General features: G+C 40.7%; 1 protein-coding gene across 1 annotated transcript in view; it reads left to right on the plus strand.

Moving 5' to 3' along the window:
* Positions 1-27483, plus strand: part of nck1b (NCK adaptor protein 1b) — a 227384-nt gene that overhangs the window by 149401 nt on the left and 50500 nt on the right. The gene's annotated exons all lie outside the window — the stretch shown is intronic.

The following is a 27483-nucleotide window of genomic DNA, read 5'->3' on the forward strand; positions in this document are numbered from 1 at the left end:
CCGCACTGATCCTTGTGGGACACCGCACTGATCCTTGTGGGACACCGCACTGATCCTTGTGCTAGTCACAGGTCTCAAGTCCGAGAAACAAAACAACCATTCACCATCACACTGTCTCCTGTGAGCTTGAAGAAACGCAAACCTAGTGGAATATTTAGTGACTGTCAATCTCGTCTCCTTTGTGATGTTGAGATGGAAAGGGGTAACTGAAATGCCCCCTGGAAATCTTGGATTGTGTGAGTGGGAAGGGGACAAATAATTGGCAAAACATTTGTACTTGCCCCAGTAGCCTGCTCGTTTTTTTTTCATTCATGCTAGTTCCCATGTGCCTTAAGCTTTCTTTTAATGTTTAATTTTTTGTCTTTTGGACTTTGTTACTAAGTAAGTTGATCACTTTGTTCTGTCTTTTTAGGACAGTAATTAATACTTTAGTTTTGGTAACAGTTTGAAGCTGGCATTTAGAGAACCAAACAGTAATTTTCAATGGCTGGCAGAGGATTTGAACACTATGGACACTATGGGCCAGATTTATATGGAAGAAGCAGGAAAGTTGAGACAGGAGACCTCCTGCTGCAGCAGATGCTTCAGCTTTAAAAAGACTTCCATCTACCATATTTTTGCTACAGAAAGACCTCCACCAAGTTCCAACAGAGTGAAAGAATTAGCAAACAAAGTCAGTAGCCAGTGAGCATATTTTTTAAAAAAGCCTCACAGAATAAACAGATTAGTGACAAACTTGAAGCTGTTCTTGTACTGAAAATTAGAGCAGTGACTGAAATGGGGTGAGAGGTTGGTAACAACACAGTTTGACTGAATGTAACCATTTTGTTATTTAACTTCCTCTGTGAATAGCATGGTAATCATTAAATAACTCCCTTGGCATTTCTAAAATAAATTTAAAAGCAGTTCTACATCAATATTTATCAGTGTAAAAAGGTTTATACTCTGATCTTGATTTTTATATCAAAAACCCCCAGAGCAATAGTCAGTGTTGCACAGATATGAACAACATCTGCTCAGCACAAGTTTTCTGCAGTGGTCAACATAGTACACGTGTAAAACAGTATAAACTGGGTTACTATTCTTAGAGCCAATCTTTTAACATTTTATTTTATCTATTGCTTCAGTTAATGTTCGCTTCAATAACTTTCACAATCTTAAGGCTCATGAAAGGCAATGTAATATCTTTACATTGAAATTTTATGATCTAATCTTAAGAAATACATGAGATTGAATTGCAGTAGAATTGCACTTGAAAGATTTTTCTCAGATCCTAGTCAACTGGAAATATTAAAATAGCATTATAAGATTTGCAATGCACTTATAAGCCATTTACAACCCTGAACCTTAAACTGTAAAAAAGAATTGCATTCAACAGAATTAATTATCAGCTATGCTTCTTTTGCTTTAGTTGTATTCAGATATCACAGACCAATACATACATTCCACCAACATTTTGCAGAAAGTGCAGGTCAAACCAGACTTGATCTATTGAGATGGTGCTCCTGATAATTAAAACTTTTAAATGGAAATAATCAAAAGATGATGATCTTGAAGATTTCAAGTGATGGCGCTATGATTGTTTTCTTCCACAGCTTGTTTGTTTCTGGGTTTGTCCTTGGGAAGTAAAATTGTTGATCCAGTGTCTTGAAGACAAAAGGTCTTTGTAGTTTGTATTTTGTCATTACCAGAGGGAATCAGACACTTGTTTCTGTCTGTCTCCACTAGTCCATTCCATATTTTGTAGATATTTTATATTTTATATACACAATCAGCCTATTCTTTTTTCCCCTCCATTTGCTGTGGTTATTCCCATTCCAAATCATTGGACCAAGGATGTGACTCTCGTGTATTTCTGCTAATTTGGGAAGAATTGTTGGCATGTCTTTGAACTGCATTAGTTTTATTTATATCTCTCATCATATAAAGGCTGCATGCACAACATGCATTCTCTTCTTCCTGTCCCGCAGGTCCGACCAGTCCCCCTCCACTGACACCCTCATCCGCTTAGCCAAACTCGTCCTCACCCTCAACAACTTCTCTTTCAATTCCTCCCACTTCCTACAGACAAAGGGGGTAGCCATGGGTACCCGCATGGGCCCAAGCTATGCCTGCTTCTTTGTAGGTTACGTGGAACAATCCCTCTTCCGTACCTACACTGGCCCTAAACCCCACCTCTTCCTCCGTTACATTGATGACTGTATCGGCGCCGCCTCGTGCTCCCATGAGGAGCTCGAACAGTTCATCCACTTCACCAACACCTTCCACCTCAACCTTAAGTTCACCTGGACCATCTCTAACACCTCTCTCTCCTTCCTGGACCTCTCTGTCTCCATCTCGGGCAACCACCTCGAAACCGATATCCATTTCAAGCCCACCGACTCCCACAGCTACCTAGAATACACCTCCTCCCACCCACCTTCCTGCAAAACTGCCGTCCCCTATTCCCAATTCCTTCGCCTCCGCCACATCTGCTCCCAGGATGAGGCATTCCACTCCCGTACATCTCAGATGTCCTTGTTTTTCAAGGACTGCAACGTCACCCCCACTCAGTGGTCGAGAATGCCCTTGACCGTGTCTCCTGCATTTCCCACAACTCATCCCTCACACCCCCTCCCCACAATAACAACCAAAACAGAATCCCCCTCGTCCTCACGTAACCACCCCATCAACCTCCGGATCCAACGCATCATCCTCTGACACTTCCGCCATCTGCAATCCGACCCCACCACCAAAGACATTTTTCCCTCCCCACCATTATCTGCTTTCCGGAGGGACCACTCTCTCTGTGACTCCCTTGTCCGCTCCACACTCCCCTCCAGCCCACCACACCCAGCACTTTTCCCTGCAACCGCAGGAAGTGCTACACCTGCCCCTATACCTCCCCACTCACCCCCATCCCAGGCCCCAAGAAGTCTTTCCACATCAAGCAGATGTTCACCTGCACATTTGCTAATGTGGTATACTGCATCCACTGTTCCCGTTGTGGCCTCCTCTACGTCGGGGAAACCAAGCGGAGGCTTGGGGAACACTTTGCAGAACACCTATGCTCAGTTCGCACTAAACAACTGCACCTCCCAGTCACGAACCATTTCAACTCCCCCTCCCATTCCTCAGACGACATGTCCATCCTGGGCCTCCTGCAGTGCCACAACGACGCCACCCGAAGGTTGCAGGAACAGCAACTCATATTCCGCTTGGGAACCCTGCAGTCCAATGGTATCAATGTGGACTTCACAAGCTTCAAAATCTCCCCTCCCACTACCGCATCCTAAAACCAGCCCAGCTCGTCCCCGCCTCCCTAACCTGTCCTTCCTCCCACCTATCCCCTCCTCCCACCTCAAGCCCCACTCCCATCTCCTACCTACTAACCTCATCCCGCCTCCTTGACCTGTCCGTCCTCCCTGCACTGACCTATCCCCTCTGTAACTCCCCACCTACACTCACCTTTACTGGCTCCATCCCCACCTCTTTGACCTGTCTGTCTCCTCTCCACCTATCTTCTCCTCTTTCCATCTTCTATCCGCCTCCCCCTCTCTGACTATGTATTTCAGAACCTCCTTCCCCTCCCCCATTTCTGAAGAAGTGTCTAGGCCCAAAATGTCAGCCTTCCTGCTCCTCTGATGCTGCTTGGCCTGCTGTGTTCATCCAGCTCTACATCTTGTTATCTCATGCATTCTCTAGGTTTGGACAAACATACTTGAAGTAAAGCTCTGACATTTTTGTTGCAATATTAAAAATTGCTCCTTGTAAATTTAAGAACTCAATTTGCTTTAGTGTTGTCTGCAAAATGTGGAGTCCCTATTGAAGATTTTCTGAAGAAGGGTCTAGGCCTGAAGCGTCAGCCTTCCTGCTCCTCTGATGCTGCTTGGCCTGCTGTGTTCATCCAGCTCTACACCTTGTTATCCCTATTGAAGATTGTTTTTATGATGAACGCCCAGGGATGGTTGTATATTGACCAGTTGGGTTAAAGAAATTTAAGAAATTGATTGATGGATCCTTTTGGTAAGTAATAGGCATAAAAAAAGATTTTTGGCTTTGAATGTTATCCCTCAAAGGACAAGCTTTTACAATTTCAAATCAACTTGTCATGAATAGATATGATCTTGAATTTTACCTGATGTGTAATCCACCTGCAAATAGCCAAACCCCGCTGTCTAGCTTGTTGACAAGGTTGTTTGAGTATATCAAGAGAGGGCCAAGGTCCCAATGCAGTTCCCTGAAGAGGACATATCTAGGAGAAGATGATTCCCTATCCTACACCACTGTTATCTGTTAGTAAAGAAGTACCAGATTGAATTTCCTAATGTCCCCATCTTCTATAGTCGTGAAGTTTTTAAGAGAAGAACTTTGCCAAAAGGAGGCTTTTGACAAATCTAGTATTGCCATTTGAATTGCTTCAATTTGTTTCAGGACTTGAAGTTAGGTCATCAACGCTCTATGAAGCCTGTGCTTCATAGACATTATCATATACATGTTAAAGCAAAGGAGCTGTACACCTACAAATGTCTTTGGATTGAAAATGAGAGCTTTTTCATTCGTAGACTAGCTGTTGGAAATGTATCCTAGATTGCCAAAAATTTTCCTGTCTTTGAATGTACACTGTTATCAGACTCTAGTACGAACCATTGTTCATTTAAATAGAATCAATTGAGTAGAATACAAGATAAAAACTGAAAGAACTGTGGATGCTGTAAATCAGGAACAAAATCAAAGTTGCTGGAAAATCTCAGCAGGTCTGGCAGCATCTGTGAAGGAAGAAACAGAGTTAACGTTTCGGGTCTGGTGACCCTTCCTCAGAACTGACGGTGGCTGGGAAAACGTCAGTTTTTATATGCAGAAAATAGGGAGGTACTGCTCTCTGGCCAACATCTCTGTCTCTGGCTTGGTGCAGTGTTCCAGCGAAGCCCAATGCAAACTGGAGGAACAACACGTCATTTTCCGCTTGGGGACACTACAGCCCTCTGGACTCAATATTGAGTTCAATAATTTTAGGGCCTGAACTCTCCAATGTCCTAGCCCCCCACCCCACACACCAGGCCTTGTTACCACATTGCCTGCCAGTACACACTGCCTGGTGTTAGTCACTAACAGTCCCCATTAACAACTATTCACCCTCCCAGCCTGATCGTTAGCAACTCCTTTGTCTGTCCAACTGTCTTTCTCTCTCTCTTTGGGCTCTATCCTATCGCTTACTCCCTACCCCACCCACCTCCCTATTTTCTGCATATAAACTGACGTTTTCCCAGCCACCATCAGTTCTGAGGAAGGGTCACCGGACCCGAAACGTTAACTCTGGTTTTTCCTTCATAGACGCTGCCAGACCTGCCAGCTTTTCCAGCAACTTTGTTGTTGTTGTTGTTGTTGTTGTTGTAGTGTGAGTAGAATACAAGACACAGCAAGGATGACCTTTTTTTTAATCACAAGCAAGCTTAAAATTTCCAGAAAAGCAGCATTTGGCTAATAGAAGCTGGTAACCAGGACAGACACTACTAATACATTGCCTGAAATATGTTAAAACAACACAGAAAGAAATCTAATCCCGTTTCACTGGGCAAGATAAAAGGGCCAGTTACACTTTTTTTCAATAAATAACAGAAATGTTGCTAATTACGCTAAGTTCTTTGAACCTATTAAGACCTTGAATTTCCTATCATGAATTGCCAGGAGATTTGCTTAAGTCAGCCCATGACACTATACAGAGCCCACCAATGCTCTACAGGCATTACCTCGAAGAGGCAGACTGTCCATCAGGGTTCTGCTCTCTCCTTCCCCTTTTGTCATGCATCTGTAGCAGAGGTTGAGTGGTCAGTTTCCAACTGAGTTGTGACTTATTGGATGGGTTGCAGCAAGTTCCTCCTATGCTCCAATGTCAATTTGTTTCCTTTTCAAAAAGCCTTCGAAGTTGTCAGCAAGGTTCCTTTTAAAAGCAGGTTCCAAACTCCCACTCGCAACAAAACTGATCCCTCACTAAATCAGTGGTGAGAATGGGCTGACACAGGCCATCCACCCACTATCTAATCAGGCTCATTATTGAGCCAATTAAAGACCATTATCCCCAGGCCCCCTGGGAGAATACAGGGCTTCTCCCATGTGGATTTTCGAAGCCTCCTGAATGCAAACTTTGTTGGGATTGTAATTGAGCTCCTGGAGGTTGTTGGGGTGCCCCTCTTTCAAAGACACTTAGTACCTGATTGAGGGACATGGCATTAGGAGTGTCCACTAAGAACCCGTCCTGCTTGTGACAACCATTCCATTCAGCATGAACCATGGCTTGGAATCTTCAACAATCTCTCTATTCTTCTACCACCTCGAAGGACAAGAACAACCAATGCATGAAAGCATCGCTACCTATAAGTTCCCCTCCAAGCCACTCAGCAACTCTATGGCTTATCCTTCAGTGTTATTGGATCAAAGTTCTGGAACATCCTTCTCAACTGCACCCACTCCTCATAGACAACAATGATTCAAGAAGGTGGATCACCATCATCGCTCACTGAGGATAGGCAATAAATGTTGGTCCAGCTAGCATCTACATCCTATGAATGAATAAAAACATGTTCTCTGTTCGCTTTGAGAATTGGATATTGAGAATTTGGGTGGCATCTTTAAGTTGTGAGAAGATATGTGCTGAGGAAGCCAATTATTTGGGATGCAAATATAATGTTGAGACCAATGCAGTATCCAAATCAGTGGAGCTGATTTCGTATTATCATGCTTTCATTATGCCCTGTCATACTAGTCAGCAAACTGCCATAGCACCTCTGTTGAAAATAATAATTTTTCCCCTGCATCCAATTCTAACTTTGTCCCCCTTTTCCTTCTGAAGACATAATAAAGCACTGGGCCATGAGCCTCCAGATCACTCAGATTGTTGCTGTTGCTATCCAAAGTGTCCTTTGGATGAAGAGCTGGTGAAAACAAAGCATGTGCTTGTGAATTCTAATCATATGTACGTGTGCTGGCAACTAACAACATGCAGCAAATCATTGACTTCATGTAGAAATGCTGCGGCTACATTCACAGGACACTGGATGGCTTCACACCACATAGTTCACCCTTCAGCCAGTGGCATCTCCTGGGGCATCCTGGATGAATAGATAATTGAGTTGGATGAGAAAGGAGATACTTAAGACAGGAGTGTAGAACTCAATTTCAGAGAGCTATTGATACATGGAATACGTTAGTAACACATGGCAAGTATTGGCTTTCTGTGGTCCTTTAATGGGGGGTTAGACATTTCTTTTATGAACATCAAGGATATTTCAAATTATAGATTGTAGTTGGACACATAGTTAACTCCAAATGGTCACATTAATAGTTTTCTTGTTTGCCTTTTAGGGTTGGAGAAAATGTTCACAGACTTGTACCTAAGTTGACCTAATTTATATTGTTTGGTTTGGTTTGAATTTCCAAGAAATCTGCATGATGTGGTTACAGTGGGTTGATAGTTCAGTCCACATGTACTAAGTTTGGATTGAATGCACACGACCTTTTTTTTAGTCTCTATTATGTTTACAAGTTTAGGGTTTCTCAGGTGTTTATTCCTCAACAAACACAACCCAAAACAGATTCTCTGGTTGTTTACCTTAGCGGCTGTTGGCGCAGTTGGCTGGACAGTTGTTTTACGATGCAGAGTGATGCCAACAGCACAAGTTGAATTCCTATGCCAGCTGAAGTCACCAGGACGGTCCCACCTGCTCAACTTTGCTCCTTGCCTGAAGCGCGGTGACCCTCAGGTTAAACCACCACCAGTACTCTCATTGATGAAACAGCAGCTCTCTAAGACAATGGTGACTTTACTTCTACTCTTAGCGTAATTTACTTTGGCCAAAGCAGCCACCTTATTTGCCTACTAACTATAGTAACTATTCTTTAAGATTAATTAATTGGCTATTAAATGTTTTGGGAGACTCTAAAGATTTAAAAAGTACGAGAGAGGTGCAGCGCTTTTCTCTTATTACAGTATAAATTGAGTCTGTCAGTTATTTACCCTGAGGGAGAATTAAAGTACCCTTTTAAAAAAAAGATGGACTGTGTGACTTGTTTGGTGATGTGTGTGACAACCTGTATTTTATGGTCAACAGTTATGCAAATCCAGGAAGTCTCAGTATCTATCTTTGGACATTTCATAAACTGCTTGAATCTATGAGTTCACTCAAAGGTTCCAAAAGTTTAAGGGCTGATTAATAGAGCTCCCTCTTATGGTAGTAGGTACAAGGGACGAAGAAACGCAAAAGTTTCTTGCGAAAGCAAGTTTGTCATTTATATCTTTTGCTTTTCTTTTGGGATGAGAGACTTCTCTTTTGTGAGTGTGTATGCACTATACATCTGTGTGTATATTGCACCATTTCTTACTTGTTCAAATTTTGTTGAATAAATTTAATCAATGCTGTAAACGTAAAATGAGAACTCTTATTTGGCACAACACTTGGATTTGTGCCCGCCGCCTCAGTGTCGGCACTTTGGCCATAGGCCCTCCAGTGTGACACACTACTCTTTCAGACACATTTACCGCTACTCACTTGGCACCATATGCTGGGAAAGTGGTGCTCATGTGGGCCTCCCTCCACACACGTGAAGCCTCTGAATTGGTGCTGCTTCAATGCTCCGTCAAAATACAGATCCAATCAATGAATGTACTGGCCACTCACCAGAAGCAGGCAGTCAGCTGCAAGAGGAGCCCAGCACTAATGCTGTCTAAAAGATTAGGCAATCGACTACTTAAATTAAGGCAGAATAGCTTGAGCGATTGCTACATACATGCAAATACGGAGTCCCTGGATTTGACAGAGATGACCTGCCCCCACAATGGCTGCAATGTCCATGGGAGCAGCAGTTGCCATGCCTTTGGGTCAGCAGCAAGAAAAGAGATGGAGCAGAGGCCAAGCCTTCTGCCAATTTGGAGTTGGGGACCTCTAACTAGACAACCTCCTGCTGCTATCAAAGAGCATGCGACTGCTAAGTAAAGAGCAGTGCTTGACTCGGTCGGCTGACTGTCATCCAACTTCACCACATGGGCTGGATTTAATACAGCCTACAAGAACAGGTTAGGTAGTGGACACAATTATAGGAGAGAGTATGTATTCCATTCCCATTGGTAGAAATATCAATCTCCATTAAATCAGCAGTGAAAATGGGCTAATACATGCATCTCATCCTCTGTGTAGTTCGGGTGATTAATGAGCCACTTAAAGTTCATTATCCCTTATCTAAATTCATGCACGTAGCCACAAAAAGGTTTGACCACAAAAATGTTTGGCTATAAATGTCTTGCTGGTTTTTTTAATCAGGCCACCTGGGTGCCTGAAAGCAGTATTATGTTTTTAATGTAGTTGCTTAGGGTGTGTAACCTTCACGTGCAATATGGTATCATTTAAATTCCAAAGCCCCCATTCCTGTCCTGGGCTTCATGCAAAACATGCAAATGACCACAATCAGTGCTGCTGGATCTAGCTGGTCTTAACTCAATGTCAGATTAATTTTCATGAGTTGAGACATTGGTTTGCCACAAGTTCTGCTGTTATATATTTATGAATGCAAATTACAGAAGGGAGAATGACTGAGTTGGCTACAATAATTTGACTTAAACGCACCTTGGAACAAATGAGTCAGCTAATGACCATGTTGGAATAACAACAATAGAATGAATATTTGGAATTACATAATTCCAAGGCAAATATAAAACTTATGCATGTCTTAATCCTAAATACTTATCACAAAAAGAGGCAATTTGATCCATTGTCTCTTTGCTGGCACTTGACTATAATGATCCAAAGCTGAACTCCACACTCGTGTTCCTGGCCAGAAGCCTTGTACCTTCCTCAACTTCAAATGTTCATTCAATTTCTCCTTTAAAAGTGAAATCTTCTTCACCTCAACAGCTTTCTGTCACAAAGAATTCTATGCAACAATTTTCTCCCAATCCCTCTCCTGACCCTTTTAATACAATTCTTATTTGATGGACCTTTGTCACTGACTCAGCATATGGAAGGAATACATTCTCATTGCTCCTTTTGTCCAAATAGTTAAGCATTTGTAAAACCTCAATGAATTCTTCTCTTAGTCTTTTCTATTCCAGTGGAAATAGTCATGGAATCTCATACTGTAGTTTCCTATTTCTGATGTCATCCTGGTGAAGGTATATCATGAATTCTCCTTTTAAACAATTGTGGGCCCTTATCTGCACCCAGCACTCTACATATATTCAAACTTGTGTTCTGTGTAAATTTATCATTGTTTTGCTTTGTTACTTTTTCTATTCTCACACTCGGACACGTTACGTTCCTAGTTTTTGATAAACTTAGAAATGTTGGGAGTTGCAGAATTGACTCCAGTACAGACTCTATATTTAATGAAAGCTTTAACCTAATGGCTGCGTAGGATCTCACTAATTTCACCTTGTAGCATGTCAATTTGGCAGCTAAACTACCTTTTAAATTCAATACCAGGCATTTGGATCTTTGAATATTCTGGATTAAGATTTGATACAGAAGGTTACACTAGCCAATATGTTAGCTGTGACTTCCCTCCGACTAAACTAGTTTAAATTATATCATTAGAGCAAATTACTGCAGATGCTGGAATCTATGCTGAAATCAAAAAATGCTGGAAATCATGACAGGTCAGGCAGCATCCGTGGAGAGAGAGCAAGATGACGTTTCAAGTCTAGATGACTCTTCATCGGAGTTATACTCATGCTGTGATGACTGAAATGAATGTAAATTGCTTTGAAGATGTGCGGGTCTTAATTTAAATTCCATGCGCTGCTGCCCTTGAGAATTCACAATGTAAAACTGTGAGAAAATAGTTATGGGGAGCTTTAGTTTCGTTTTGAAACACACTCTGGAGACTTGGTTTCAGACAACGGTCAGACTGGTCCTCCTGTATTTAGTAGTGTAGTGTACGTGGGTTCAATATATCCACTTAAGAAGGCAATTGGTCAGACACTATGTCCCTGGGTTACTCTACCTATGAAGACAAAAACATTACAATTTGTACTGATAAACCTTTGGTGTTTTTTTGAGGACTGAAGCATGAAGAGACTGCAGGAGGCAGTGGCGAATGGTAGGTTGTAAACCATCACTAAATTACCCCTTCCCCGGAGGTCTCAAAAATGTAATTGCCCCAATAATACTTTGCTTGAATTTGAACCTAACTCGGTGAAAACAGTGGTATCAGCCTGGGTTCCTAATTTAAACTCTGATGGTTTTATGTTCCTTCAGTCGTAAGTTAAATTGCAGTTAAGTTTTGTTAAGTTCACTCTCCACTTGTTAATTTCCCAGCAAGTGGTCGAGTCATGATCTAATGTTATATACATACGTAGTTCATCTGGGGAAAAGAACTGAATCAACAAATTAAGTCAATCTTAAAGATTTAATAAACTAACTTATATCTTATTGACAAATTATGCATTTGAATCTTAGCCAATGGGGAATCTTAGATGTGGAGCAAATGGCCGTTTATTTATTTGGAAGTTGTGTATGGCTATGGAATGTAAACTTGTCCTGCAGAGATAAGGATTTTTGTGACTGAATATCAAACTTTTGCAGGGACAGGTTGATTGGAGAAGGGTAAGTATGCATTCAGTTGAAGGTAGTAAGAACAAAAAAGGCCAAGAACAATAAATTTTAATGTTTAGAGAAATGTTAGAGATAGGCACAATGATACAACAGAATAGCTGTGTTAGCCATTTTTAAAAAAAACACCTGCAGATGCTGGAAAACTGAAACAAAAAAGTGCTGGAGAAACTCAGCAGGTTTGGCAGCATCTATAGAGAGTGTGACACTTTGTCAGAACTGAAAGCAGCTGGATAGAGTGGTATATATGCTGATGATGGAGGTCTGGAGCAAATGAATAGAATACATGGAGACAGAGAGAGAGGGAGGGGGAGGAAGAGAAAGGAGAGGCAAACAAAGGGATTGTCGTTAATTAGCCAGGAGATAAATGCTGGGGTAGAGTGCTGACCAGACATGTGAATGGTGGAAAATGGATTAGTTGTGCTGCAGCAACCCATACAAATCAGGATCCAGGGGTGTGGGCCCAGGTAATGAAAATAGAGGAGGGTGTTCACATTCTGAAATTGTTAAACTCAATTACTCTCTGGGCTCTTAGATCGGAACCTAATTTTGTAAACAACGTACCAGCAAGGATGGTGCAATTATTAAAAGTTCTGTGGAAGGGTCACTGGACCTGAAACATTAACTTTGAATTCCCTTCATAGATGCTGCCAGACCTGCTGAACCTTCCCAGCTACTTCTATTTTTGGCGTTATTGTTGTCTCTCATACTGACCTCTGCATTGAGGATGCTGAGTGACAGCTCTCAGACACTTCCTCCAATCTGCCCTTGGACCATAATCCCACGATCAAGCATCAAGCTGTTGTTTCTACAACAGTCACTCAGTGTATCTTATCTGAGGAATTCCCTACAACAGCTTCCAACTTCTACCTCCTTCCCAAAATCCACCAACTGGGCCGCCTGGTCAGACCCATTGTTTCAGCCTGTTCTTGCCCCACAAAACTTATTTATTCCTAACTTGGCTCCATTCTTTCAAACCTTGTCCAGTCCCCACCCAGCATTCATTTCAGTCTCAGGGTATCATGACAAATCGTTTTCTTTGCCTATCTGTTTTTTTCTCTCCTTGTCGACATTGTTGCCATGTATTCTACTCATTCCATCACAGCCCCACCCCCTGCCATTATCAGCATAAATACCATCTTTTTCCAGCTGCTTTCAGTTCAGACATAGATGTCTAGACTTGAAACATTAACTCTATTTCTCTCTGCAGTTTCTGTCAGACCTGCTGAGTTTCTTTAACACTTTCTGTACTTAATTTCGTAGTATATAAAGATTTGCAACTCTGAGAAAACAAATGGGAGAAAAAGACATAATTTTACCTTTTGTAGGATTCTTTTTCTAGTCTCTCACCTCTTTTCTTCATACACAGCTCAAGTTTCACTCCATCACTAGTTGCATTGCTGATCGGTTTCTTTGCTATGTACCTGTGTACATGATGTCCTTCTTCATTGCCAAGATCTACCACCAGATCTGTTCCATTCAACACACCATCAATGGCTCTAAGCCAGATTCTTTTTGCCAATGAAATGAGAAATTTGTTCTGTTAGTGACCGAGCAACTGATAGTGATATTTGGAGATTTACAATATTTCTGAACCAATTTCCCATTCTCTTGTGAAATTGATTCAGAAATAGAGTAGGCACAAAATCCAATTTTTACAAAATATGTTTGCTTGTAAATTGCCACCAGCTGCAGTTTTTGTCTTATTTTTAATTAAATTGATTGTTTTAAATACATTAAAATTAGAAAAGTATAAAAGTGTTTCAAAAAATGTCAGCTGGATGATGAATGCCTGTTATTAGAACTGTTCATGTTCCATTGCACCAGGTTATCGTTCAGTATGCTCCGTGGTTCAGTTGCGTTGTTAAATATCCACACTATAATCATGGTAGATGGGACTTTAGAATGGAATGCTAACCCACACAAATTGAGGATGTACAGAGAACAGGACTTGTTTTCTGACAGCTACTTCGTGCGGTTGAGGTGGGTGTAGACGGTGTCACTACTCCACAACAGCAAGTAGATGGAATAATGGAAAAAAATAAATAAATGTTGATTGGTTGGTTAGTGGTCATAATCTGTACTACATTATTCAATTATGACATAATTATTACCTCGAACAAAACACTTGATGTTAACCATGGTTATCCAAATGTCCAGACCTCATGCTGCACTGATCCTCGTTTCTCCTGGACCATGAATTTTCTTCATTTCATCCAGTTTTTATAATTGTTTCATCTCTTTTCTTGCTCTGCAAATAAAGCATTTTTCAAATTCATGTTCTGTAACTTTGTTCCATATGGTGGCTCAGTGGTCAGCACTGCTGCCTCACAACACAAGGAACACGGATTCGATTCCAGCCTTGGGCGACTGTGTGGAGTTTGCATGTTCTCCCTGTGTCTGCATGGGACATGGTGGGCTGAGTGGCCTGCTCCCACACTGTGGGGTTTCTATGATTCTACAAGTTATGTAAATTTGTAGATAAACAAATTTTGTAGGGCGTATTACGTCTCAGAAGTAGATCTTCGAGTACTTGAATATGAAGTAATGCATATTTGAAAGGTATCAAATGTGTGTAAAATATAAGGTAGCAAAAGGACCATGTTGTGTGCTAAATGTAACAAACATCACCAATAAGGATGTATCTTGGAGTTGGTGTCACAATGTTAGTACATTTTAAAAATAGGACAGAGTGGAAGAGAAAAAGGAAGAAAGAGTTGAGAAATTATCAAATGTTTTACAACAAAGTGAGGATGGGTGATTAGCTCCTCCAAACGTAATCACTTCCCACTCTGTCGCAATAAATGTTTTTGCCTTTTTTGGCAGACAGCTTATCACACTTCAATTAATTAACTAGTGTAAAGTAGAGCAGCCAATTAATTATATGATTTTCCTGAGTGATAACAGGGGGATTTTATTATCTTCCACCCCCAAAAAATGAAAATAAAAATCGCAATATTAATCACACACAAATACATGTGATACACTTCTAAAAGTAGGGGTTATAGATGTATATATAGACAGGATGATAAAGGCAGTTGCATTTTGACATGTTATGTTTTAAATGTGAGTCACAACTGTTTCACTGTTTTCTTGTTCCAAAGTTATAAATGTTAAGTTCTCAGTGACTGTTGGTTTGTTAAATGGGCGTCCGTTCAGTTATCAGACCCTCTTTGTGCCTCAAATGCATGTAAAAATAATCTGGCTCAAGAAAGAGATGCCTTTGGTTTGTTTGCATAGATGCAAATTCCAATGTTTGTTTCTTTCCTTGATATGCTGCTATACAGAACTGAACTGCGTTTGAGTATGTAGATAATGATATTTTTATAAATGAAGTATATTTTTGAAATTAAAAAGATTGTTCCTTGGTGGGTGGCATGGTTGGTCAGTGGTTAGCACTGCTGCCTCACATCACCAGGGGCCTGGGCTCAATTCCACTCTCTGTGCAAACTCCACCATGACAGGTGCCCTTCTCCCCATGTCTGCATGGGTTTCCTCTGGGTGCTCCGGTTTCCTCCCACAGTCCAAAGATGTGCATGCTAGGTGGATTGGCCATGCTAAATTGCCTTTAGTGTTCAGGGATGTGTAGATTAGGTGGGTTATAGGGGGATGGGTCTGGGTGGGATGCTGTGAGAGTCAGTGTGGACTTGTTGGGCCGAAGTGCCTGTTTCCACACTGTAGGGAGTCTAAGATATGCTGCTGCACAGAACCAAACTGCATTTGTGGCTATGTACGTAGGTAATGATATTTTTATAAATAAAGTATACTTTTGAAATTAAAAAAGCTGTTCCTTGATATGCTACTGTACAGAACTGAACTGCATTTGTGACAAAGACATTTTTATGAATAAGGTATATTTTGAAATAAAAGAGGTTGTTCCAAGTTGCTTTTTTCATTGGGTATTTGTTTTTGAGGTAGATAGAGAGACAGGCAGAATGAGTGTCTTCCAGTTTACGAATATATTTTTTCATGTCTCTGCTTTGCAGCTCAGAAGCAGCTGTTGATAAAGTCAACAAATGACAAATGACTACACCTCCCAGTCGCGAACCACTCCCTGGACGACATGTCCATCCTGGGCCTCCTCCAGTGTCACAACGATGCCACCCGAAAACTGGAGGAACAGCACCTCATATTCCACATTGGGAGCCTTCAACCCAATGGTCTCAATGTGGACTTTACGATCTTCAAAATCTCCCCACCCCGACCTCATCCCAAGACCAGCCCTCCCTCTCGTCCCCGCCTCCTTGACTTATCCATCTTGCCTCCCACCTATCCGCCCCTCCTTCCTCACTGACCAACTCCCATCCCAACTCCCTACCTACACTCACCTTTACTGGCTTCATCCCCACCTCCCTGACCTGTCCGTCTTCTTTCCACCTATCTGCTCCACTACCCACCTTCTATCACTGCCTCCCACTCTCTCTATTTATTTCAGAGCCTCCCTCACCTCCCCCATTTCTGAAGAAGGGTCCAGATCTGAAACGTCAGCTTTCCTGCTCCTCTGATGCTGCCTGGCCTGCTGTGTTCATCCAGCTCCACACCTTGTTGATAAAGTCCATTTGTTTATTCCTGAATCTGCTTATTGTTTCTCCAAGCTGGTTGCTGGCAGGGAAGCCTTTCATCTCCAGTGTGTGAAATTATCATGGAAGTGTGAGTAAATCAAGAGATGCCTCACTGAGTTTCAGAGCCTCTTGATTAAAAAGGTAATTCCGATGTAGTTCGTTTTGAATATTCCATTTGGGTTGTCTGGGCTTGTTGGAAAACCACACCAAGACGGTATTATCCTTTTATTAAAATTATTTTTAGGCAATCAAAGTCTTAGGGCTTAAACTTAAATGACGAAACCTGAATAATAATAATCCATTTTCATTACAATCATAACAACTGGAGATGAATTCATTTCCACTCCAACTTATTGGCCTGTTTCCACCTTCCTGCTGGGTCAAGATTTTAATAGATTGCCCCAACTGTTTGGTCATGTTTCCCAAGTGTTCCCTCTTGTGTCCTTCACTCACTGATCCAAATGTGTGGGTGCTTCCACATGCATTGACCCATTGAGACAGACTTGCAGCAAAACAGTTGTCATTGAGTCAAAGGAACAGGAAAAGTATTTGGATGGGACTGGAGTTGCGGATTATAAGAATTAAGTGTATGAGGGTCATAAATTCTGGTTTAATAGAATAGACTATTTCTACATCATCAACGAACAGCTATCAAAAGTTGTATTCCCAGAAAGTTGCGTACTTTCTGAGTTCTTTAGGATGATCGTAAACATCATTGTGGAGAAACATGGGTAATGTCCCATTTACATTGAGCGAACTTTTCACTTACTCCCAGAAATCCAGAACTAAGGCTTCAAGTTTAGATTACAACTTAACCTATTTATTATATATTAATAATGTATACCTTTGTATATGTTTAGTTATAGATATAGCAAGCTCTGGTCTTATGATTAAGTTAGATAAGTACTAATTTATATTCATATCCATGTTGTGTTGTGGTCGAGTGCAAAGAGTCAACTCTGCCCACAATGCTGTTTATACTCAGTAATGTGCAGCTCCATAACTTCATCGCAAGGTTGCTCCAGAGTCCTAAATCCTTACACAATAATTCCCAGATATAAACAACACCTTGGAAGTTAATACATGTTGATAAATATAAATATAGACTCCATTGACTTTGACTTTGACACCATCCTTCAAGCATAAAAACATTTAACTGATGAGAGGTTTTAAAGTGCGTAAAGCCAACCACTGTGGGGGTGGAGGGAGAGACTTCTAACTGCAAAAAAAAATGCTTGACTTGGAACATGTTAATGATTATAAGCTACAATAGCCATCGTCCTCTCTACTTAAAATAAAGCATGCTGCTACAAGTTGGCAATTTCTCTAAGCAGACGGAGATCCACCCCAGGGAGAGAAGAATCACCAAACCCTGCTATTGGATTGTTTATAATCATGAAAGAGAAGCAACGATCACTCTCCTCACAATCTCACTCCATCTACAGAAGACTTGCACAATGCAAAGCCAATGGGCCACATTACTATGGGTTCCTACATAGCCTGTCAACCTGTTGGTGAGATAGGTATGACTGGGAAACTTTGCAAGGAACTGCTCTTCCAAACAGATGGCATTCTCTCCTGCATTGTTACTCAGTCTATTAACAGCAGCTCCAGAAAGGAAGCAGTCTATGATTAGAGGAGCGAAGTAACATGACTTTTATCAGTCTGGCCAGGGCCTGGATTCATGGTGGTGGGTCTGTAGCATGGACATTGGGAAGATCAGAAGGAGACATTGGCTTGGGGTGAGAGGGAGGGAATGAAAGTCAGACTGTTGCCTGGTGGGGCTGGGTGATGCAGATTGAGAGTCAGGCCACCAACGGAGGAAGAGACAAGGCAGATCTTGAGGAACAAAACAAACAAAAACAGAAATTGCTGGAAAAACTCAGCAGGTCTAGCAGCATCTGTGACGATAAAATGGAATTAAGTGTTTCAAGTCCGGTGACCCTTCTTCAGAACGGTATCATTTTCAAAGATACTGCAGATCTCCTCAATTTTTCTAGCAATTGCAGTCTTTGTTTGTTTTAGATCTCCAGCATCTCCCATTCTTTGTTTTGTTTAAGGTTTTGAAGAACAGTGTTTGCAGCAATAGCACACTTGGGAGAGCTGGAGTGTTAGATTCGATAGGAAGAAATATGTCTTGCTATCTTCAAAGCGAATCTGTATTGCTCCTCGATGATATTAATCATCAAACCTCCAGGGCTGTGTGCATTGGTGAGGGTGAATGGGTGGGTGTGGGTGAATTAGTGAGAGCAAGCAGTTGGTGTGGGTGAGTGGGTGGGCGATTGGATGGGTCTGGGTGAAGTGGGTGAGTGTGAGTGGATGGATGTGATGATATGAGTGAATGAGTGGGTGGGTGTGAGTAGATGAGTGTGTAAATGAGACTGAACTGGTCACATACCCACCCACCCACAATCACCCTTCCTGCCTTCAGAAAGCAGGCTGGGAGAGGAGAAGAAGAGTCTAGGCCCGAAACGTCAGCTTTCCTGCTCCTCTGATGCTGCTTGGCCTGCTGTGTTCATCCAGCTCTACACCTTGTTTTCTCAGATTCTCCAGCATCTGCAGTTCCTACTATCTCTGGGAGAGGAGAAAACCCAGGAAGAAAGGTAACGTGTTTTTGTGCAAATTCCACTGATACTAGCTCAGACAGTGACCCACCAGAGGTGACCAAGACCCATTGTTAAAAATCAACTCTTAGGCTCAGCCCCGGTTGCCACCAACTTCCACTGTGATTAAGGGTCTGGTCATTTTTTTCCTCTCTTTAGCTTCGCTCCTTAATCAAGAAGACAGAAAAAGGTCTCATTAGTTAGCTCTGCTGTTCAGCACATTTAAATGATTTTTAAAAGTTAATTATTCATTTAAATTATCAATTTTGGCTTTGGACTTTTTTTTTCTCTGAAGTTCACTTTTATTGTTGAGCCAAAACTTATCTTTCCGAAATTTGCTCACTGGTGCCTCAGATAAGAGAAAAAATTGAAATGTGAGAATGTACTATGCAAAAGATTGGACAATCCTAATCTTCAAGTTACTTTTGGATGTAAACTCTGGCAGATCGACTGTGGAACCATCACAGCTGCTGAGATACTTGTGCAATTCTGGAGTCTTCAATTCTGTCAACCTTACAACAATTTCTTTTGTTTAATTGTAGTCACATGTACCTAACAATAGTGAAAAGTTTTGTTTTGTGAGCAATGTTGGCAGATCATAGCAAACAAAGACATGCAGATCATCGGGTGCTTAGGCAGAGTGAGACATACAGGTTAAACTGCACAGAAGGTGTGCAAAGCAAGATCAACATTAGCTAGATCAACATTATTGGAAGTTAGAGAGTCCATTCAGCAGTCCAATAACAGCAGGGAAGAAGCTGTTCTTGAGCCTGTCGGTGCATATGTTCAACCTTCTGTATACTCTGCCTGACAGAAGAGGTTGTAGGAGAGTATTGCCAGGATGAGGTGGGTCGTTGATGATGCTGGCAACCTTTCTGTTGCAATGGGGAGTGCGAGCAGAGCCCACAGATGGGAAGTTTGCTACAGTGATGGTCTGGGCTGTGCACACCAACTTCTGTAGTTTCTTATGGTCCTGAGCAGAGCAGTTGCTGTACTAGGCTGTTATCCACTCAGGCAGTATGCTTTCAATGTTGTATCTGTAGAAGTTGGTGAGGGACCTTGTGGACACGCTAAATTTCCTAGGCTGCCCAAAGAAGAAGAGGCATTGTTGTACCTTTTTGACTATCACAGCTACATGGGAAGTCCGGGACAGGGTGTCAGTTATCATTGCTCCTAGGAACTTGACGCTCTTGACACTTTTCACCTTAGCTCCTTTGATGTAATTGGTTTATCAGTGGCCATGGAGAGTGAATGAAGACTATTCCAATACAAATAACAAAGAAAACTGTGTTGTTTCAAACTATCAGGCAAGACTCTCAAAAATTCCCTCATAATTGCCATTTTTCACTGACTGTCTTTTCAGATGGCAAATTCAGATATTTAGACAGCAAGGTTCACAGTATGCAATCATTGAGTTTACATATTTGTGAGATTATGAGCTGATGTCCTCTACAATACTGAATGAATTTGCTCAGTACAATTATATATGAATGGGAAAAACAACAAAAGGTGTTGTTTAAAGTAAGGTGTGAAGTTGTGGGTTCTGCATCATAGAAAAGACATTAATGCTAAAGGGATCATAATGCATCAGTTCACCAGAATGATTACAGGGAAGAGAAACTCCGGTTGTGACCAGAGTCTTTAATCAGGGATTATTTTCATTGGAATGGAGGAAACTAAGAGGAAGTTTAATAGATGCTTAAAAGATATATATGTTTTAATAGGATGAACATTTCCTCTAGCGAAATTAGCAATTTATAATTAAAGAAATGTTTTTATGCATTAGTCTTCTAAAATGTTTATCACAGGGAGTGGTTGAGACAATAATGGTTTGTATTTTTCAAAAGGGAATTGAATAAATTCTTGATGTGGAAGAAGCTACAAGCAGTGGGGAGATAGAAATGAGAGGTTTGGATTGCTCTGGCAAAGCATTGCCCCAGATTTAGAAATGTCAACACTTCCTACAACTGTATAAAAAATTTGGTTTAAAACATAGTTTGTTATATTTATTATAATCCATTATCCCTGGGTGAAATGGACATTTCTTTGTAAGATTTTTAAAAAAGAAATAATTTTTAAATTAAACTTTCAAAGAAAGGGGTCAAGTTCCTGATACTTAGAAAGATATTTTTGAAGCATGATTATATTACTGTCTGTGTGTTTATGTCTAGTAATTTTGATTGCATAACCTGGGAGTGGGATGACTAGCTGAGTTCTAGTTACATGACTGTACCTCAACATGTGGACTGTGGTGGTTTAAGAAGGCAGGCGCACCTTCTCAAGGGCAACTAAAGACAGACCATAAATGCTGGCCCAGCCAGTGACACTCATGTTGCACAGCAGATAGAAAAGAACATGAAACCAAGATCTACGAAGCGTTTAGAGAATGCTTACATTTCTTTATAATGTTGGTGGAGAGTTAGACTTCTGATGGATGCCTCTTTAAAATCTAAAGTTAATCTGTTTGAAAAGAGATAAAGTGATGCAAGAACAATTACTATGACTCAGTACAACCAGCTTTCTGTCACACTCAGCAAGTCTGATCCTAATAACTGTGCCGCAATGGTATCAAATTTAAGCAATTAACATTCCACAGCCCTCATTTCTGTAAAATGAACAGATGCATACATTTTAGGATTAAGCAGTCGTAACAGCAGTAACATTAATCAGTAGGGCAGCATGGTGACTCCGTGGTTAGCACTGCTACCTCACAGTGCCTCCAGTTTCCTTCCACAGTCCAAAGATGTGCAGGTTAGGTAGATTGGCCATGCTAAATTGTCCATAGTGTCTGGGGATGTGCAGATTTAGGTGGATTAGCCATGGAAAATGCAGGGTTATGGGATAGAGTGGGCGGTTAGATCTGTGTGGGATGCTCCTTAGAGGGTTGGTGTGAACTTGATGGGCCGAATGGCCTGCTTCCACACTGTAGGGATTCTATGATTCTCACAGTGTATGTTGTCCATTATGAATAAGAATACACTTAGATTCTTCAAACACTCACTCTGGATGTTGCTTTAGTTAATACTTGGACAGGAGATCTGTTGGAACTCATTTGTTATTGTTCAACTTCAAACAGGCCAACATTTCACTCAACTATTAAACAAAATTTCAGTCCAAGTGTTGCAATTCACTCCATGAAGTGTCTGTAATTTATGGGACTTTACACTGCATTAAATCAAATTTAAGATGACTATTCTTTGGATAAAAAATTTAGAACTTCTGTCAAACTGAATTTATGACATTCGTTGGTTCCTCGATGATACTCCTATACAAATCCAACTACACATAATAACTGCCAATCCTTGGGATCAGAAATGTATTATTATCAACTAATTTAGTCATTTTATTGCATTCTAGACCATGTAAGACCTGACTTTTCCAATGATCATGAAGTGCTTTACAAATTAAATAGACTGGATTCTCTGTCAAACAGAATACATTATCGTTTTGAGAGATGACTGATTCTTAACAGTTGCAAAAACAGATCAGTGAGAAATTTACAAAGATAATTTGTTTGTATGATATCAATATGTAATGTATGTGGAGAGCTTAAATGCAGGTCACCAAGAACCAATTCTAGACACCTTCAAAATATCAATAGGTTTAAAGAAGAGCTAAAATCACAGTTTCCTGTTGCTTATTCAGCTAGGATTGCTCTATCTGTTAAGTTTCCATCAATGAACAAATATGGTCAATCATATAGATTATGTATGCAGTTGAAGTGCTTTACAGCTCCAATAGACTGCTTGCATAGGTAACAGTATATTCTTAATGGTATGAGGTAGTCAATTTAAGTTATTGCAGTTAATATATCCTATCTGGTCACTGTGAAGGTTGAGGTTTTGATTTCTTTTGTTTTGGCACAATTGCAGAACATATGTTACTTTCATTGCCAATTTCTAAAATATTTGTGAACACCAATGCTCATGTGTCCTAAATCAAATAGTTTGTGTAATGAAATGCTTAAAAATAGTTTATTTTTCAACAATGGAAGAATATCACCACACTATCCGTGTAATTGACTAATCCAGTTCCAAAAATACACTTAAACCAAACTGCAAAAAGTGAAATTGTAAACAAAGATATATGATTGCTAAACAATGGTTTGAGTTGGCCTACTTTTACAAACAAATTTTCTGTTTAACACAACTATTAGTCATTGAAAACCAAGAGCAACACAGTCTGTGCTATCCTTGTTTCGATTGTTATGCATCTCCACTGTAAATTAGTGCACAGTTTATTGAACACCATGGTGCTTCTAACCAAGTCCCATGGCAGCAAATGTCTGGTATGAAAAATGGAAGCGGTAGCTATATATATATATATCTGCTACAGCAACATGTTTGGCTTTTATCAGGCAGTTTGATCCATTTTCTGCTATTATTGTTAGTACAAGGTGCTGATTGCTACACCCATTGTTCCTCTAATTCTTTGACCTTGCTGGACTGCTGCTAACCTGCCTAGATTGCCCTTTCACAATTGAGTTCAATAGCCTTAATAAGGGATCTGGGCATTGCAACCATCCTGCTGATAGTAAACTTAGAAAGATTAAGCATCTTCACTTGTCCTTGCTCAAACCACCATAGATTGAATCCCCAAAATAGCAATTACCACTGTCTTTTTATAACATCTTTTCTTTATTGAAATAGAAGCCTGCCCTTGAGGCTTATTATTTGGAATTAAAGTATCAAGTTATCCTCCTTTAACAGCAGATGACTGAACACACATATTCCAGCATATGATGGCTCAGTTTTTGCTGCATGGCCATGACCAGTTGACCATGTGGTTTCAAGAGCTTTGAACACACCACTTGTTGGATTTATTTCAATAATTTTAGAGCAGGCTGAATGAATCAGGTCAGTGTTTAATTCCTCGAGATTGTTAAGATGTGGAATTCTGTAAATAAGTGCAGACTTTGAAGTATTTCAAAGCAAGCAAAATTTTTCCCATAATTATAAAGTTGCTATTGTAAAATTGATAATGTGATCTTCTTAGTTTTTAATTCTATAATTCTCATAATGAACGCCAGTGTTTTTGTTTCCATTTCCAATCGTTTTAATCTGGATTGCTATTTTCAATGTTGCCTGAATCTGCAGTCTTTTACCTCCCCTGTGCTATTTGTATTCTTATTTTCCAAGGAGATATTTTTATTGTACCGTGGATGTGGGCATTGCCAACCTTGGCCAACAATTATTCCTTATCATTTACTGCTCTTGAGAAGGCGTTGTTGAGTCACCATCTTGTACTGTTGTGATCCTTGGGGTGTAGGAAGGGAATTCTCTTTACCCAGCAACAAGTGAAGCAATAGATATATTGTTCCAAGTCAAAATGGTGTGTGGTTTTGCAGGAGGTACTTGCAGGTTGTCTTCTTATTCTTCTTATCAAAATGCATCACCAGATACATTGAAACTTATTTGCCATTTGTATACCCACTCTACAACTCTATTAAAATCCTCTTGTATTTTGTTGCAGTTATCCTCCGGATTTAGTTTGGGGCTATGGTTATAACCATCTCTAACAAGAGAGCCGCTACATGAAGCATTGCCAGCCAAGACCTGCTCTTCACAATGCACAGTGTGGAAGGGAAACAGAAAAGAGGGCACATAAAAGCTCATATTCATAAAGCATCATCTATTTGATGGACCGTCATTGTAACCGCAGTGACAAGAGTCAAACTACACAGGCTACCCATCCTTAGTGCAATACTGTGTTAGAGCCCTATCACAGGGAGTGCTACTCTTTCCCTAACACCTAGTGTAGCCTATAATCTTCTCATTGTTCAATTCAGGAATATCACATACTGGGAAACCTTGAAATTGTTGAAAATATTTAATTTATTTAGAAAGCGGAAAAGTGAAAGAAAAAGAAAACAAATATCTGCATTTGTTTCTAAGAATAAACAAGGGCTACTTGCATTTTGCACAACAATATTTACAAAATCAAGTGCTCACTGTATCCAGCTTTCAGTACTGGAACTCTGTGCCAGTTCAATCCTAACTGGCTTGTCGTACCAAATGCTTCACAGCTGTTTCTCTCATGCTGAAGGTGATGTTGCTCCTGCTTATTGGCCTCATCTTCCTCCTCAGAAGACCGCTGCCCCTCCCCCAGGTCTCCAAGTGTCCATCACATCCCCACAGCATGCTAGCATTATGTAGCACATTCTCTCCATGGGATATGCTGCTAGGCTTTCCCAGGTTGATCTAAGCATCAGAACCTAATCTTCAGAAGACCTATCATCTGCTTCATGATGGCCTGGTTGAAAAATAGGGAACAGAGCATCGGCCTGGATTAAGGGACCGTGTAACAGAGTCATCATCCAGGTTTGGAGAAGGTAGTCCTTGACCCTCAGTAACCATCCTTGAAAGGCATCCAGTTCTTGAAACAAAGTAGGAATATCAGAGTTTTTAAGGGTATAAGTATCATGACAGCTTTCAACGCAAATGATGCAGAATTCTAAGATGTGGTACTGATGATCACAGTGGATTGTACATTGTTAGAATGGAAACACTTCCTATTGTGAAGTCAGTCACATTATGTTAAGGCCCTCTCAATGTGATGTGTACAGTCTATATCACCCTGCTTAGGTGGAAGCCATCTACATTTGCAAAGTCAACTGCCCAGGCTGCAGCATTGACTTCCTCATGGGGAAATGAGCTGAATTGGTTTGGACTGGTAGAGACTGCATTGGGAACAGCCTTGATATATGTATGGGTTGTGGATTTGAGGTATCCCTCCAAGGTCCCTGGTGGATCCTTGGAAGCAGCCAGCTACATAACAATTTAGCAAAGTTGTCACCTTGTCAGCCGCCGGTACTGAATGGTGACCCATCCCTTCTGGTCATATTTCCCATACAGTTTACATAAGTTGTGTGACAGAGTCCTGGGTCTGTAGCTGCAATGCGCCTCACTCAGCTGGAGGAAATGGCATTGAGAATGATAGACTCTTGGCTTCTAGTACGTGACAGCTCCTTCAGCTGCTATTTCTATTTGGCAGCATCTGGAGATCTGTGGATGCTGACACATGTGTAGCTCCTCCATTTATCTGTGCTTTCTTAGCATTGCAGCCACTGTCACCATAACCCCTGCTGTGGCTGGATGTATTGGTCACACTCCCAATGAACCTTTGTGAGGAATACCAGAAACAGAGCAGGTCCTTATTAACATGAGCAGGCTTCACTGATAAATAACAGTTTAGAATAGTCCTTGATATAGTGGTATTCTAACAAGGAGGGCCAATGGAATGCCTGTAAGTGGACCTTTAACATAAAAGACCTCATTCTGGTGCATGCAGCACAAGTCATTTTCCACCTACAGCCATCATTGATGAGTGACCAGGCCCCTGACTGCTCTTTGTGCGAATACTGGACTGACTTACTGCAAATTACTGGTTGCACTGGACCTGCAGGACTGACCACGGCCTGCTCTCCTGACTGCAGTGATACAGAATCTCTCCCTATGAACACAGCAAGTGGCCAACCGGCCATGTCCAAGTCCTGGAGAGAGATGGTTCCTGGAGATAAGTAGATAATAAAATTTCATTTCCTTTCCCTCGAGAAAGCCTTGTTGTTGGCTCCTTAATTTTGATCAAGTTAATTTACTTGCAGTGTGATGCCTATGTGTTTTACTAAAAAAATTTTTAGACCAACTGAGACAGGTTTAAAAAGAGGCAAGCTGATTCTCCCTTATCTGGCCATAACAATGAAAACAGGAGGAAAATAACATAAAATCTGCAGAGAAGCTGGAAATCTCATTTACCAAGGAAAGTTGACACTAATATTGCTTTTTTACCCTCTCTGGTAATTATTTTGAATACTTATAAAACACGCAGACCTGTAACTGAATGTTGCATTATGTCAATCATAGGAAACCTACAATGTACTGTTTACACAAATATTAAATAGTTTTGCTCAATACCAAGCTGTGGTGCATAGATTGGGAAATAGCTAAATGCTAATTCTGATTGCAGTGTACATATGGGAAAGAATAAGCAGTTCAGTAGTAACTGAAGGGTAAAAGCAACATTTTAAATGCAAGTCACAAAAAGATCATCAAAGCATTTACATTGTGTGCCCAACTGTGCAGGGATCTGTTAATGTGACTTGCTGCAAACTTCCTTCACAGTTAGTCAAACAGAAAGGAAGAACACCAGTCTAAACATCTGTCATTTTCCCTCTCTGCTGTGAAGGTCACGTTATATTATATTATAGGCAACCTCTGACATGCAGACATGAACTTCCTCACTTTCTACTACAAAGACAATTAAAATAACTAGAACTATGACAATAAGAACTAAGGACTGAAGTCTGAGAAGTGACTATAATGTCATAAACACTACTTTGTATGTCATTAATAGCCAAAAAACTCTTCTGTTCTATTGATCAACAAGAGTGGCAGATGTCAGACAGCTTCAACCTTTCTAGCATTAATCACCTTACAAAGCCTTGTTGATTCCAATGATGTTCTACAAATCAATGAAGCACAAACTAGTTCGACCAACCAATAAAGGCTGTTGCTTAGTCTGTATCTTTTAGGACTACATAGGCATAGATAAGGAAGAATATCTTTTTATATCTGTTAAGTGAGCCAGTAGGAAGCTTGTGGATTTGATGACATGTTGATTTTTTAAAAGTTTGAACGTTCATGATCCATTAACTTTAGCTTTTACCTAACAGTCAAACTAGAGACTTTATTAGTGAGCACATTTAGATCATTAATCCTACTCCTTCTCCTTCACCATTCA

This window comes from Rhincodon typus, chromosome 13 (assembly GCF_021869965.1).
Source record: "Rhincodon typus isolate 14 chromosome 13, sRhiTyp1.1, whole genome shotgun sequence".
NCBI classification, from domain to species: Eukaryota; Metazoa; Chordata; class Chondrichthyes; order Orectolobiformes; family Rhincodontidae; genus Rhincodon; species Rhincodon typus.